The sequence below is a fragment of the Canis lupus genome, chromosome 17, assembly GCF_048164855.1.
Source record: "Canis lupus baileyi chromosome 17, mCanLup2.hap1, whole genome shotgun sequence".
Classification (NCBI taxonomy): Eukaryota; Metazoa; Chordata; class Mammalia; order Carnivora; family Canidae; genus Canis; species Canis lupus.
In genome coordinates, this window is record NC_132854.1 from 15,121,279 (window position 1) to 15,136,420 (window position 15,142).

The 15,142-nt window shown below is 41.4% G+C and overlaps 1 pseudogene; it reads left to right on the forward strand.

The window, feature by feature from the left end:
• Window positions 1–462: 462 nt before the first annotated feature.
• Window positions 463–14,761, forward strand: LOC140607750 (Y-box-binding protein 1 pseudogene; annotated as a pseudogene).
• The last annotated feature ends 381 nt before the right edge of the window (window positions 14,762–15,142 follow it).

The window sequence follows — 15,142 nt, forward strand, 5'->3', positions numbered from 1 at the left end:
CTCAAATAAATAAAATCTTTAAAAATAATAATATGTTGAAATATGATAACCTTGGGGCACCTGGATGGCTCAGTGGTTAGCATCTGCCTTTGGCTCAGGTCGTGATCCTGGGATCCTAGGATCAAGTGCCACCTAGGATCTCCCTCTGCCTATGTCTCTGCCTCTCTCTGTCTCTCATGAATAAATAAATAAAATCTTAAAAAAGAAAAAAGAAAAGAAATATGATAACCTTGGGAGGCAGTAGTATGACATGATGTCAAGTGGTAGACAGGAGCCAAGTCTGTCTTCGAGGCCACTCCAAGGACTTTTCATCTTACTAAACAACGAAATCACTAGAGGGTTTTAACAAAGGGCTGACATGATTGGATTTAGGTTTAAGTAATCACTTTGGCTGCTGTATAAGTGACGTATTATAGAGGGATAAGCAGTATGCCCAGTTAGGAGGCTCTAGAAGTAATCCAGATGAAAGGTGATGGTAGCCTGAAGTATGGTGGTAACAACAGAGATAAAGATGGAGAGAAGCAAGCAAATTTGGCATGTGTGATTGGGGGGAATGTAGTAATAGGAAGGATAGATCAGAGTAGGACCAGGTGAGTAATCAGATTATTGTTCATTCAGTTAATTTCTACTTAATTGCAATACAAAAGTGTAGCCCAAAATATTTTTGATAGCTATCTAGGCTCTGGAAAGGCCAACTGGCAAGAAGACACAAAAGGTTCTCTTGTTGAACCTCTGTTCCAAATTCATAGCAATGATATGGAAACCAAAATGAGAAAATAAGCAAACAAAAGGAGCTAGAGCCTAAGCCAAGATAAACATTTCTATGGACTAAAAATAGGGGGAGGGAACCCACAAAGTCACATGTCAGAAAAAAACATGGTTATACTAGCCTATGTTTTAGATCTAAGAAGGGACCAAAAGTAATCCAGAGACAGACTCCTGGTTCTCCCTGGCTCTTAACACCACCAACAGCAGCAGCTCTGTTATGACTGCTTGTTTACAAAGAATTGTAGAAACCCAGGAAAGAGGAATCAGACTGTTCTAACTGGCTCTGGAATATCAGCCTGGAACTGATGTTATAAGACAGGAGAGAGCATAGAAAAAAAGAAAAGTAGAAAAACAAGCAGACAAACAAAAACTTACCTTTCCACCCAAAACGGAACTGCAAAATAAAAGTTCAAAATATATCAATAAATGTAATGCTAAGACAGGCAACAAATCAACAACTGAACCCGAACTCACTTAAGAGGAAATTATAGACTAAGGATACCTTATAGGCATAGCTGCAAGAAATAGGAGCACCTGGGTGCCTCAGTTGGTTAAGCATCTGCCTTGGGCTCAGGTCATGATTCCATGACCAGTTCGATACTGGAATCGAACCCTACATTGGGCTCTCTGCTCAGCAAAGGGCCTGTTTCTCCCTCTCCCTATGCCTGTTGCTCTGCCTACTTGCATGCTCTCTCTCTTTCTGTCAAATAAACAAATAAAATCTTAATAAATAAATGAAAAAAATACAAGATCATCCATAAATACAAGAAAGGAAGTCAAAGTGTGTGGTTTAAAAACAAAGGAAATTTATTTTCTTATAGTTCTGGAAACCAGAAATCCAAAATCAAAGAGTTGACAGGGCCATACTCTCACTGAAGGTCATACTCTCTAGAAAAGAATCCTTCCTTGATTTTCCCTCCTTTTTGGTGGCCCCTAGCAATCCTTGGCATTCCTTAGCCTGTAGTACATCTAATCTCTGCTTCTATCTTTGTGTAGCATTCTTCTATGTGTCCTCTCTTCTTCTTAACCAATTATATCTGTGAAGACCCTATTTCCAAGTAAAGTCACATTCTGAGGCTCTGAGCAGACTTGAATTTTGGGGTGAGGGGATTATTTAATCCATCACAATAATTTAGCCCCTAAAATTTGGAAGAAGAAGAAAGAAGCCTAGTACACACACATACACACACACACAAAGAGAACCTATTAGATAGAATAACCTCTAGAACACAAAGTGAGAGAATTAATAGAAGACATTTTAAAAATATATCACCATCAAAACTCTTAGACCAACCACACACAAAAATCTTAGTAAGGATTGGAAACTCCTAGAAAGGGCAACCCCGGTGACCCTGTGGTTTGGTATCTGCCTTCAGCCCAGGGTGTGATCCTGAAGACCCGGGATCGAGTCTCACATCAGGCTCCCCACAAGGAGCCTGCTTCTCCACCTGGCTGTGTCTCTGCCCCTCTCTCTCTCTGTGTCTCTCATGAATAAAGAAATAAATCTTTAAAAGAAAAGAAAAAGAAACTCCTATAAAATCTTAGTAAATGCGAGCAAAAATTTATAAACTTTAATACTTTATCTAATAGCTCTATACGAAGAGAGAGAGAGAGAGATGATACTCTACCTAACAAATAGGACATTGTTTTTCAAGTACTCATGGAATATTTTTAATAATCTACCAAATCCTAGTTCACAAAGTTTTACAAATTCCTAAGAACTGTTATCATATATTTCATGTTCTCCGACTTAGTGCAATTAAGTTGAAAGTCCACAATAAACAGATTTTTCCAAGTCATGTGCTTAGAAACAACAAAATGTGTCTCTAAATTAATTATGGTAAAGACAAAATCATCACGAAAGTTCCAAATTACCCCAAACAAGACAATAATGAAAATGCTACGTTGGGATCCCTGGGTGGCGCAGCGGTTTGGCGCCTGCCTTTGGCCCAGGGCGCGATCCTGGAGACCCTGGATCGAATCCCACGTCGGGCTCCCGGTGCATGGAGCCTGCTTCTCCCTCTGCCTGTGTCTCTGCCTCTCTCTCTCTCTGTGGCTATCATAAATAAATAAAAATTAGAAAAAAGAAAATATAAAAAAAAAAAGAAAAAGAAAAAGAAAATGCTACGTTATCAGGACACATGGGTGGCTCAGTGGTTGAGTGTCTGCTTTGGGCTCAGGTCGTGATCCCGGGATCCTGGGATTGACTCCCACTTCTCTCTCTGCCTGTGTCTCTGCTTCTCTCTCTGTGTCTCTCATGAATAAATAAATAAAATCTTTTTAAAAGTGCTACATTATCATAATTTGTGTAATACTGCTAAAGCAAGTTAAGTAAATGATGCATTCAGCTCAGGATGCTAGAAACACTATAATGCAGTAATAAAGAAACAGAAGGAAAGAAATAATGAAAAACTGAGCAGAAATTACTGTATTGGGAGTGGCAAAGAAAAATGAGGGATCTAGAACAAAAAGTTTACTATTGATAGAAGTTACAAAACAGACAAAAATAGAGCAAACTTTAAAAAATTGAGAAAAGACATACTAGAATTTAAAAGAAGCACACAACTGGGGTACCTTGGTGGCTCAATCAGCTGAGTGGACGACTTTTGATTTTGGCTTAGGTCATGATCTCAGGGTCCTAAAATAGAGTCTCTTGGTAGGCTCCCTGCTGGCATAGAGTCTGCTTGAGAGTCTCTCTCTCCCTCTCCCTTTGCCCCACCCCTGCTCACTCTCTAAAAAAATTAATTAAATTAAAAAATAAAAGCACACAACTACAAATATGGTGCAGGTGTTTTCATTTATAAAACACTGTCTTTATACCAATTAAATTTAAAAGTAGGGATGATCTCCCTCTACCTATGTTTCTGCCTCTCTATCTCTCATAAATAAATAAATCTTTTTTAAAAAGTAGGGATGAAAAGAAAAATAGAATGCTTGAGTAGGCTATTATTAGCTATTAAAGAAAGCAAATTAGTAATTATGTGTCTCTTCTTTAAAAAAAAAAAAGCCACCTGGCCCCCACAGATTTGTAATCCCTGCTTTATACAAAGTACTTCAGAGTATTTTTTAAAAGAGGAAAATCTAAAAAAAAAAAAAAAAAAAAAAGAGGAAAATCTCTGACTCATTTTAAGAAGCTTGATGCTAAAAATCGCAAAGAAAAAGATCATCAAATAAATTATGAGGATAGATAAAGCAGTTTTAAATGGAATTATTTCCAAATCAAATTCATTCAGCTAAAAATGAAAGGTAACCAAGAAGATGGGACCCAGGGCTACAAGGATAGATCAACATCAGAACATCTTTCAGTGAGGGAGATCCCTGGGTGGCTCAGTGGTTTAGCGCCTTCCTTTGGCCCAGGGCTGATCCTGGAGTCTCGGGAACAAGTCCCACATCAGGCTCCTGCATAGAGCCTGCTTCTCCCTCTGCCTGTGTCTCTGACTCTCAATCCCTTTCTGTCTCTCATGAATAAATGAATAAAATCTTTTAAAAAAATATTTCAGGGGATCCCTGGATGGCTCAGTGGTTTAGTGCCTGCCTTCGGTCCAGGGCATGGTCTTGGAGTCTCGGGATCGAGTCCCACATCAGGCTCCCTGCATGAAATCTGCTTCTCCCTCTGCCTGTGTCTCTGCCTCTCTCTCTCTCTCTCTCTCTCTCTCTCTGTCTCATGAATAAATAAATAAATAAAATCTTTAAAAATAAAATAAATAAAATAAATTTAAAAAAATTTTTCAATGAAATACATCAAATTAACAGGTGGATGAAAAATCATTCTGACATATTCAACCCCTAAATAAAATACAGCTCTCATTCATGTTTAAAAGAAAATATAATCTCAGCAAAATATGAAAGCAAACTGCTTTAACTTGGTAATTGGTATTTATCAAAACTTCTATGTTGAAGATGGTAGTGTCCAGTAGTCTCCTTTCCCTCTTGGAAATTGCCCAAAGCCACCACCACCAAATAAGAAACAGAAAAGCTAATTACAGGGATCCCTGGGTGGCGCAGCGGTTAGCGCCTGCCTTTGGCCCGGGGCGCGATCCTGGAGACCCGGGATCGAATCCCACGTCGGGCTCCCGGTGCATGGAGCCTGCTTCTCCCTCTGCCTGTGTCTCTGCCTCTCTCTCTCTATGTGACTATCATAAACAAACAAACAAACAAACAAAAACCAAATATGTCCTCCTCCTCAAAATAAAGGCCCAGACAGGAGGTCTTTAAAAAAAAAAAAAAGAAAGAAAAGCTAATTACAACCTTAGCAAAATGTAGGGGAATGTTGAATCTCCAATTCCCAAAGTAAGTGGGAGAGATGCCAAACAGCAGAGGAAAGAGAAGATGCCTGCTAATGCACATCACACATCTAAAAAAAAAAAAAAAAAATGCATCACGATACTTCTTCAAGGTCAGAGGTATTTCCTACATCGCAGAATCCAAATACCTTGTTTGCAACAAGAAGGAGAAGCATTCACTGGTGACAGATACTTAGGACACACTTTGGTTCCAAGAGGCAAAAGATACGGATGGGCCCGAAACACAATTCACGTATTTATTAACTATCATTTCCTGGAAGCAATTTATCACCATGTCTGAGGTAGAGAAGATGAACAGTCTTATCATTACGTGTCTCCCTTTGCCCGGGAGAAGTAAAACCTAGACTACTTCATACAAATCCTTGGACTATAAGAAACATGATAATCAGTATGAAACACAACCCTGTCTATTCCTTTATACAAATGTCCTACAAGAAAAATTTTAGGAAACCTTCACCTCATTCAAAGATATGTAATCAAAAAGGACAGAATCAAGTGGCCAATAAGCATATGAAACAGTGTGTAACATGATTTGTCATCAAAGAAATGCAAATTAAAACCTGAAAGAGATACCACTACTATGCTGCACATTCCATTAAAATGAAAAACAATGGACAGTCTCAAGGGTTGCAGGCATTTGGAGTAGCTGTAACTCTCATGCGTTGTTGGTCAGCGTGAAACGGAACAACTACTTTGGAAAACTGCTTGGTAATATGTTAAAAAGTTAAATCTATGTCTGCTCCATGATCTAGCAATTCTACTCCCAGGTATGGTATCAGAGAGATGAAAACATATGTCCACAAAAAGCCTCATACAATAATGTATGTAGCAGCTTTATTCATAATAGCCACAAACTTAAAATGTCTCAACAGGAGAATGGATTTTAAAAAAAAAGCTATGATAAACTAATTCATATAATGATTTTTAAAATGCAAACATGGGGATCCCTGGGTGGCGCAGTGGTTTGGCGCCTGCCTTTGTCCCAGGGCGCAATCCTGGAGACCCAGGATCGAATCCCACGTCGGGCTCCCGGTGCATGGAGCCTGCTTCTCCCTCTGCCTATGTCTCTACCTCTCTCTCTCTCTCTGTGACTATCATAAATAAATAAAAATAAAAAAATTAAAAAATTAAAATAAAATAAAATGCAAACACAAAGGACTATGTACGGTAACAACAAATGTGAATATACTTAATAATACAGAACTGTACACTTAAAATGATTAAAATAATAAATTCTCATTATATATATTTTACCACAATTAAAAATAATAATACAAAAGACTATTTTTCCTGGATAATTCCATTTACATGAAGAAGTTCAAGAAGAACAACACTAATTTATAGTGATAGAGGTCTGAATGAAATTATCTCCGGGTAAGGGGTATTATCTGTGAAGAGTATATGGGATCCTATATATTGGAAATGTTATGTATTTTGATCTGGTAATGGACCATAGATCATTACATATTTATTTATTTTTAAGATTTTATTTATTTATTCATGAGAGACACACACAGCGAGAGGCAGAGATACAGGCAGAGGGAGAAGCATGCCCCATACAGGGAGCCTGATGTGGGACTCCATCCCAGGACTCCAGGATCACACCCCGGGCTGAAGGCAGGCGCTTAACTGCTGAGCTATCCAGGCGTCCCTCATCATTACATGTGGAGATATTGCATATATTGTGTGATTATAGTGTATGCTTAGTATCTAGCACTTTCCTGTAAATATGCAATACACCAAAAGAACATAGTAGAGATAAAGAGCCTAGGAAGGGGCAGCCCGGGTGGCTCAGCAGTATAGCAATGCCTTCAGTCCAGGGCATGATCCTGGAGACCCGGAATCGAGTCCCACATCGGGCTCAATGCATGGAGCCTGCTTCTCTCTCTGCTTGTGTCTCTGCCCTTCTCTCTGTGTGTCTCTCATGAATAAATAAATAAAATCTTAAAAAAAAAAAAAAGGGCCTAGGAAGGAAATGGGGAAATAAAAATGAGAGTTGAAAGCTGACAGAACTCAGGAAAAATGTGGAAGAAAAAAAAAGCCATTACAGCAATGAAGGGCAAACTGGAAAGGAGAATCATGCTGAAAACCTAGAAAGACAAATAAGGTATAGGAATCAGAAAAGAAAGCAAAATGAAATTAACAAAATGTTTTTAAAAATTGGAATGTGAGGGCAGCCCTGGTGGCTCAGCGGTTTAGCGCCGCCTTCAGCCTGGGGTGTGATCCTGGAGGCCCAGGATGGAGTCCCACGTCAGGCTCCCTGCGTGGAGCCTGCTTCTCCCTCTGCCTGTGTCTGCTGTGCTCTCTTTCTCTCTGTGTTTCTAATTAATAAATAAATTTTTAAAATCTTAAAAAAAATTGGAATGTGAGTTGTGGCTACATGGGTGTGTTTGTTTTGTGATAATTCAATGAGCATGCCTTTATGATTTGTGCAGTTTTCATAGGTATGTTATAACTCAATAAAAATGTTTATTAAAATAAAGATTGGCAGAAAAAAATGGATGTGAAGGACAGGCAACCAATATCCAATTATACACACAGTTCTGAGTTCCCAACAGAGAAATGGAAATACAGAAAGAAAACATATGTATCAATCGATACATCAATACATAAGACAATTCTCTAAGATTAAAAGAGGGCTTGAATCTGTCTGTACCTTTTTTTAAGCTTGTATTTATTTATTTATTTATTTATTTATTTATTTATTTATTTGAGTGAGGAGGCAGAGGGAGAAGCCGACTCCCTACTGAGCAGGGAGGCCAAGTCAGGGCTCAATCCCAGGACCCCAGGATCATGACCCTAGGATCATGACCTGAGCTGAAGGCAGGTGCTTAACATGGGTGGCAGAGCCACCTAGGCATTGTCATGAATCTGTACCTTAAAAGAAGACACTTTGTGTCAGGAAAAATAGCCTCAGTCAGAACTGTCACTCTTGAGACATATCCAAGTAAAAGTGCCAAATTCTAAGCAAAAGAAGTAATACTACTGACGGCCAAAAAGAAAATTCAAATCATTTATACGAGGAAATTGGGCTGGGTCATCATTGCTAAGCATTCAATGCTATATGGCAACTGAGCAATATTTCTTTAAGAATAAAGGCCACAGGGATCCCTGGGTGGCGCAGTGGTTTGGCGCCTGTCTTTGGCCCAGGGCGCGATACTGGAGACCCGTGATCGAATCCCACATCAGGCTCCCGGTGCATGGAGCCTGCTTCTCCCTCTGCCTGTGTCTCTGCCTCTCTCTCTCTCTCTCTCTGTGACTATCATAAATAAATAAATAAATAAATAAATAAATAAATAAATAAATAGTTAAAAAAAAAAAGAATATAGGCCACAGATCAGTCATTTGTGATGTGCAAGAACACCAAAGCATTGTTCCTATCTATGGGTCATTCTTGAAGAAATTTTTTTCTGGACTCATATATTTGCCTCCAAGAAAAATAATCTTTTTTAAAATTTTTATTTATTTATGGTAGTCACACAGAGAGAGAAGGAGAGGCAGAGACACAGGCAGAGGGAGAAGCAGGCTCCATGCACCAGAAGCCGGACGTGGGATTCGATCGCTGGATCCCCAGGATCGTGCCCTGGGCCAAAGGCAGGCGCCAAACCACTACGCCACCCAGGGATCCCCCAAGAAAAATAGTCTTGTGAAGCTTCACTTCTCATTAGATCTTCCCTCCCCTTCGATGATCCCCTTTGTCACAATCCTAAATCTCTAGTCCTTCAAACTTCTAGAAATCCTAAATGGTTGGATTCACTACTGTCAGGACCCCCATTATAATACCTAGCTAAAATAATTATCAACACTTCATTCTATTTTTTAAAAAGATTTTATTTTATTCATTCATGAGAGACACAGAAAGAGAGAGGCAGAGACACAGGCAGAGAGAGAAGCAGGCTCCATGCAGGGAACCTGATGCGGGACTCGATTCTGGGTCTCCAGGATCACACCCTGGGCCGAAGGCAGGCACCAAACCACCGAGCCACCGAGGGGCCCTCAACGCTTCATTCTAAAAAGAAATGTGTTTACACAAATCACTTGTTTTTAAACACTTTATTTTGACATAATTTTACACTTAAATGTTACAAAGAGACCCTTCCTCCATGCAGTGACCTGGATTGAGGGTGATTGTGGGGATGCAGCATCCATCTTCAGCGACAAGGAGGCAGGACACATCTAAAGTTGCAGGGAGCGAGAAGCTGAGTGCCTGATAACTTCGTGGAGTGAGTATACAGACGCACACTGCCTCCTTCTGGACTTCCTTTATTCTTTGTTTAAGTTTTTCTTTAATTTCCAGTTAGTTAACATACAAGGTACTATTAGTTTCAGATGTACAATATAGAGATTCAACACTTCCATACAACATCTTTAAACAAGACATACGTATACAGGTACCCCCCTCTTTCAATAGTTCATGACATGCCACTTCACTTTTATGAGAGACCAACATTAGTCCCTGTTTACTCTAACCAAAAGAAATCTGATGAGGATTTTCTCTTTTTTGAGGAAAAAAGTGAAAATAGCACTCAGCATTTGTTTTGCAGTGAACCCTCATAAAGACAACACGCACTGTGAGCTGTAAGAGTGGCACCACCAAGTCCCTTCCCCAGAACTACACCCAGCATTGCAGCCAGAAGCCACCAGAGATTTGAAATGTGTCTCTGAGCATCTGTGCTTTATCTCGATTTATTTTGTGCATCCATTAGCAAGATGTGTCCTGAGGTACAAGAGAGGTAAATTTGGGGATCTGGGAGTGCTGAAAACATTTTTCATGTAAATAAATGTACTTGTTTCTTTGCTCTACATCATTTTAGCTTACAAAAGATTTTTATAGGAATGCCCTATTTTCAGATATTGGGGGAAACCTATATCCTATTGTGAGGAGTTCAAATATAATACAAAATATTCTTATATACTCTTCATCCAGAGTGGCCAATTTACCTCTTTTGGTTTATCATTCTCTCTGAAAGATTTCAAGAGCCAGTGTGACTTGGCTATTTTGCCAAAAGAAAAGCATGTTCCAGAAAGGGGCTGCTTCTTTTTTCTGGGTCCTGTAAAGAGACCACATGAATCAAAGCCATACCAAGGGGCACCTGGGTGGCTCAGTGATTGAGTGTCTGCCTTTGGCTCAGGTCGTGATCCCGGGGTCCTGGGATTGAGTCCTACATTGGGCTCTCCACACGGAACCTGCTTCTGTCTCTGCCTCTCTGGATCGTGCATCAGGCTCCTCTCAGGGAACCTGCTTCTCCCTCTGCCTATGTCTCTGCCTCTCTCTGTGTGTCTCTCATGAATAAATAAATAAAAATATATTTTTTAAAAGGAGCCACAGCAAACATACAACTGACATAAAACATAAACAATAGACTTTTCTATCATAACTATGGTATTTGGGGGATTGTTTGATACTTCAGCATAATCTGGTGAAAGCCAACTGATACAATTTCTGGTTCCAGCCACTCTGGTACTTCTAGACTGTGTATTCATTCCCAAAAGCCATCTTGCCCTTTGGAATAAAGACTTGATGTGTGCTTGAGAGAGAGAAGGACTAGCTTTCACAAGGAACAGGGTCAAGGAACAGAACCAGCTCCTGAACCCTACATCCCCTTACTATTGCAGGTGAAGGTAAAATTAGGAGGCAAGAGAACAAGAAAGAAGGAAACTCCAAGCAACAGCATATATCCCTAAAAGAATGGGAAATTTCCTATGAATTTGTTTGGGTTTCTATCCTTTTCTTAAAAAAAAAATTATTTACTTATTCTTAAAATTTATTTATCATTTTAGAATATATAAATATATTTATTATTTATTTATTTAGAGAATGTGAGCACTAGGAGGAGCAGAGGGAGAGGGAGAGGGAAAGAATCTCAAGTAGACTCCAAGCCAAGTGCAGGCCTGGAGCCCAACATGGGGCTCAGTGTGGGGTCAATCTCAAGACCCTGAGATCATGATCGGATCCAAAATCATGAGTCAGATCTACTCAACCTACTGAGCATGCACCCCTTCTATCCTTTTCTAAGCAACAGTGACTGTCCTGTCTTGAGCTGGCTGGGATCCTAGTATTGGTTGAAGAAAGCTAAGATCCCAGAATCTAAATGGAGAGCCTGTAAGTGAAGAGGACATATCTCCCTGAGAGACAACAATCCAAATTATTCAAAGGGATATAAAGGTGCTATCCTTTGTTCCGAAGTATCTGCATCTTCAAACCTTGACTCTTCAGTTTAGGGAGAAAGAACCTTTTGAAGTAAAGCATCCTAAAAAAATAATAATTAATTTTAAAAAGTTTTCCTAAAAGCGTGGTCATAGAACTAGTTGGTAAAGGGGGTAATTGGTGCTTTTCACATCAGACATCTATTTGTATTAGACATGTTACTCTTCTGACTGGAATATCTTCCTTTTGGGGAGTCTCCCTCCCTTTCCCATGCAGTTGTGTTGGGTACTGAACTACTGACTATATCTCTATCACAGCCCCTTTTGCTACCACCACCATAGGGTACATCATATATGTGACCCATGCTAGGTCCAGTCCATTCCCTCTCACAGGAATTGGAATCTGGAGTAGAATTCTATAGGGCTGGAGAAAGAAGAGGATGAATTGTCCTGTGGCAGAAAGATTGACCTGAGTTACAGAGAAACTCTGGCACTCACCTGGTTACTGTCTCTCATGAAGCCTGATTGATTTCTCCTTTGATAATGTGAGCTATCCATGATCCTGCCTGTCACCCCACCATTTACGTTAACAGGCTAACAGAATCAGTTTCTGTTATTGACAAACAAAGAATGGAAATGTAATTAATACAGACATTTGTACCAGAAAATGGGCACCCTTGGGGAAATGTGGGGTGTTTGGAATGAGTTATTTGGCTAATATGAGGCAGGAGAATCTGAGGCTCCCATTAATATTCACTGGCACTGTTCTTTCACTAAGGTTGGGGCTCTGGGAGCCTCATAGTTGCTGCACAATGGTTGTTTTTCACCCAACACACAACTTAAAATGAGAGAACGAGATCAAATCTCAGAGCAGTGCATCTCAAAGATGTATGGTCCCCAGACCAGTGGCATTGGCCTCCCCTGGGAACTTGTTAGAGATGCAAATTTTCTAGCCCTCACCCAGACCCACTAAATCAGAAACTCTAGGGGAGGACACAGCTCTCTGGGGTTTGGTATGTCCTCCAGGGGACGCTGATGAAAGTTTGAGAGGAACTGGTGTATAGGAACTGAAGACCTCAAACCGTCCTGAAATAACTTCTCACCCTTTTTTCGTTGGCTGAGGACACTTTGCCACCTTTGCATGTGAGAACTAATAATTTCCCCCCAGAAGCCAAGTCACACTGCTGCTATGGCAACCAGCTACATTTCTCATGGCCTTGGTAAGGGGACAAGAAGGCAATGGCGAATATTGGTACATCAGAGTTAGAAGCCTAGAAGTTGTAGAAACTCGTTATCTGATATCCTCCCAAATTGGGAGAAAATGGGAATAGACTTTGAGGTTGCTAGGTCAGGAACATAGTCCCTACTATTCTATCCAGCAGAAAGTATAGATATGGGCACCTCCCAGAGATCATGTATTCAGAGGATAACAAGTCAGGAAAAGACTGTTCAATGTAAAAGTGTACTGAACTTTGTCCCACAACAAATTATATCCCCAAAGTCAGAAGCTCTTTAACAAGTATAAAGGAAGGAATTCAGACACTTGAGGAAGAGACTATAAAGGACTGGATACATTAATAAAAACAATGCTGATAACAACAACAACAAAAAAGGATTGGATAGATTATGCTCACCTAGTCCAGGTGCCTCCTCACCACATCTTTGATATAAACTTTCATTTTAGGGATCCCTGGGTGGCACAGCGGTTTTGCGCCTGCCTTTGGCCCAGGGTGCGATCCTGGAGACTCGGGATCGAATCCCATATCGGGCTCCCAGTGCATGGAGCCTACTTCTCCCTCTGCCTGTGTCTCTGCCTCTCTCTCTCTCTCATAAATAAATAAATAAAAATTAAAAAAAAAACTTTCATTTTAGTAATGAAAAGTATATGTTGTTAAGGGGTGTCACTATGGCTTTATGGTAGGAAGGTGAAGCCACTCTAGATAGTGTGAGCAGTAAGATAATTACACTCAACTAGACACTTGCAAAATCACTGAAAGAGATGGAGGAGCGTGAGCAGAAGGGCAGCCTCAGAGCCAAGAAGTTCTGGAGTTTGATACTCTGATAAGAAAAAAAGCCACCATTGTCTCAACAGCCACTTGACATTGTTGAAAGTTGTGATTAGAGAGAGCCCTGAGCAGCCCCACCGCCGCCGCCGGCCTAGTTACCATCACACCCCAGTCACCATCCCCGCAGCCGTGAGCAGCCAGGCCGAGACCCAGCAGCCGCCCGCCCCCCTCCCGCCACGGGCAGCGGCGCAGGGAGCGGTGGCCTGGCGGCCTCACATCGGCGGCGCCTGCCGGCGGGGACAAGGTCATCGCAAGGAAGGTTTTGGGAACAGTAAAATGGTTCAGTGTAAGAAACGGATATGGGGGATCCCTGGGTGGCGCAGCGGTTTGGCGCCTGCCTTTGGCCCAGGGCGCGGTCCTGGAGACCCGGGATCGAGTCCCACGTCGGGCTCCCGGTGCATGGAGCCTGCTTCTCCCTCTGCCTGTGTCTCTACCCCTCTCTCTCTCTGTGTGACTATCATAAATTTAAAAAAAGAAAGAAAGAAAAAAAAAGAAACGGATATGGTCTCATCAACAGGAATGACACCAAGGAAGATGCATTTGCACACCAGACTGCCATAAAGAAGAATAACCCCAGGAAGTACCTTTGCAGCGTAGGAGATGGAGACACTGTAGAGTTTGATGTTGCTGAAGGAGAAAAGGGTGCGGAGGCAGCCAATGTTACAGGCCCGGTAGGCCCTGGTGGAGTTCCAGTGCAGGGCAGTACATATGCAGCCCACCGTAACCATTATAGACGCTATCCACGTCGCAGGGGTCCTCCACGCAATTACCAGCAGAATTACCGGAATGGTGAGAGTGGGGAAAAGATCGAGGGGTCGGAAAGTGCTCCCGAAGGCCAGGCCCAGCAGCGCCGGCCCCTTTGGCGGAGACCCTACGGGCGGCGACCACAGTATTCCAACCCTCCTGTGCAGGGAGAAGTGATGGAAGGTGCTGACAGCCAGGGTGCAGGAGGACAAGGTAGACCAGTGAGACAGAATATGTATCGAGGTTATAGACCACGATTCCGTAGGGGTCCTCCTCGCCAAAGACAGCCTAAAGAGGATGGAAAGGAGGAAGATAAGGAAAATCAAGGAGATGAGACCCAAGGTCAGCAGCCACCTCAACGTCGGTACCGCCGCAACTTCAATTACCGACGCAGACGCCCAGAAAACCCTAAACCACAAGATGGCAAAGAGACAAAAGCAGCGGATCCACCAGCTGAGAATTGGTGCGCTCCGAGGCTGAGCAGGGCGGGGCTGAGTGAATGCCCGCTTACCATCTCTACCATCATCCGGGTTAGTCATCCAACATGAAGAAATGAAGATGAAATTCCGGCAATAAGAAATGAACAAAAGATTGGAGCTGAAGACCTTAATAAGTGCTTGCTTTTTGCCCATTGACCAGATAAATAGAACTATCTGCATTATCTGTGCAGCGTGGGGTTTTTATTATTTTTACCTAAAGACGTCTCTTTTTGGTAATGATAAACGTGTTTTTGTTTTGTTTTGTTTTGTTTTTTGTTTTTTGTTTTTTGTTTTTTTAAAGCCTGGTTTTTCTCAATACACCTTTAAAGGTTTTTAAGTTGTTTCATATCTGGCAAGTTGAGATTTTTAAGAACCTCATTTTTAATTTGTAATAAAAGGTTACAACTTGATTTTTTCAAGAAAGTCAACAAACGGCAAGCACCCGTTAATAAAGGTCTTAAATAATTAAAAAAAAATAAAAGAAAGTTGTGATTAGCACGCTTAGGTCGGGACGCCTGGGTGGCTCAGTAGTTGAGCCTTTTGTTCTGGGCGTGATCCCAGATCCAGGGATGGAGTCCCGCATCAGGCTCCCTGTGAGGAGTCTGCTTCTCCCTCTGTCTGTGTCTCTGTCTCT